Source organism: Vanellus vanellus, assembly GCF_965231255.1.
Source record: "Vanellus vanellus genome assembly, chromosome: 6".
Taxonomy (NCBI): Eukaryota; Metazoa; Chordata; class Aves; order Charadriiformes; family Charadriidae; genus Vanellus; species Vanellus vanellus.
In genome coordinates this window covers 59,886,530-59,888,495 of record NC_138911.1, presented here as the reverse complement: position 1 = coordinate 59,888,495, position 1,966 = coordinate 59,886,530, and positions in this window count along the sequence as shown.

The following is a 1,966-nucleotide window of genomic DNA, read 5'->3' as shown; positions in this document are numbered from 1 at the left end:
AAGAAGTCTAACCTGGTTCCTGCCCGCACCGAGCGAGGACATTTTTATAGACTGCCAGCCCTCTTACGTAATCTCTCTCTCTCTTCTAGGAAAATAACGTCAAAAACCTCATACACAACCTAACCACAAGCACTGGGGGAAAGCCAGCGGGATTTTCGGCATTTTCTAAATGACTAAAACATCCCTGCGCGCTGCCAGCTATTTCGGCGACAATCCTATCAGTTTAAGGGGGTTGATTATTAATAGTTTCTATGAAGCACAGATCACTTTCCACCCACCCGACGCGCCCCGGCTGCACCTGAGTTCTTCCTTGGCATGGAGATCATGCCTGGCTTCAGAGCCAAATTTTTTCCCCCACCCTCCCAGAAAGCCTAATGTTAGCCAAGAGGGAAGTAAAGCCCCGGAGAACGGGTGTTGGTTTTCGTGTTTTAGCAGCACCATTCAGAGGAGATAAGAGTGATCTCAACCTTCTGGATTGTGCAATTTTCCAGCAACAATATACACTATTATATATTATTTTATATCTATACACACATATATATAAATGGCATAATGTTACAGCAATCCACCACATGTGTGCATGTCTGTGTGTGCCCATATGCGTACACACACCTATAGGTCTATTCACCACCAGCCTCCACAGGGCACAGAAAGGAGATGTGTGCCCACTCAGTGCAAGGACCATATTTGGCGAGACCGGGGCTGTTAAAAGGTTCTGATCCATAATCCTCAGAACCAATTCCTACACAGAAAATACCATTTAACTCCAGGACCTCATGTTTAAAATAGATTTTCAAAAAGTCCCTGCACTCCTGTGAGAAAGACACTACACTTGTAGGTAAGCTGAAATGCTGCCCTTACCTCTCTCTCTTTACTAGATCATTACAAACTGGTGGTTATTTCTCCTTTCCATTAGGATGAAAATGAAATCAATAACTTGAGGATTTTCATCAGCTGAAGAAACTCTTGTATTAGCCATTACAAGCTGTATCGATTCAAAACCATACACTATTCAAGAATTATTTTGGGAGGTATGAATTTAAGTGGCAATTTTTTCACACAGCATCTAAATTCATCCAAATATGTGCATTCATCTCTCTGGGTTTAATGCCTGCAGTTTCTTCCAAGATTTTCTACATTTTCATGACAGTAAAATTCCACTAGTTTCCTACTTAGAAACCAAGTAAATGTTATGTTGTTCTGGCTCTTTTACTCAGTGCTTAATTCCACCAGCATGTTATCACAGAGGCATTTGATGCATTAGTAATGATAGGGAGGAGGAAATAAATACATTTCATTTGGAAGGACAAACAGAAATTCCAGCAGTGGTCATACATTTGAGCTGTTGGTGGTAGGAAATACTGAGGTTGCAAAATACAGTGTTTTCCCAGTTTGTGAAAAAAAGTTGAAAATTGAGAAGCTTTATGTACATCCCATTTTGACCTTAATTTTTAATTGGCTAAAGTTAAAATGTTTCCTTTGGAATACTATAGCTGCACTATATATGAATACAAGATGGAGTGAGAGGGTTAGTACTGAAGAAATGCATTCCAGCCATGATGAAACCTTTCAGCAATATTTTCCCATGAAAATTCCAACACAATGTGTTTATGTTTCACTTCATCAGCATTTTTCCAACAAGCCCAACTCTAACAAAAGTCGTTTCCCCAGACTTCTCTGAGGAAGGAAATTGGATGTCAAAGTGCCAGTCCTGCAGGCAAGATTCTCAGCAGTACACTGATTTTTCAACACAGTATAATTGCAGATCGTGCCCTAAACTGGGGCAACGTGATGTATGGGAATTGCTGTATTTTCCCAGAAAGCTTCTTTCAAGGGAATTAAATATGAGCCTGTGGAAAGCAGGGAGTGACTGGGCAGAGATGGATAGACTTCCTGAAGCTAAGACCACCACTTGCTCCATGGTCCAATCAATCAAAGCCATGGTAGAAACTCCTCAAGATGAGAG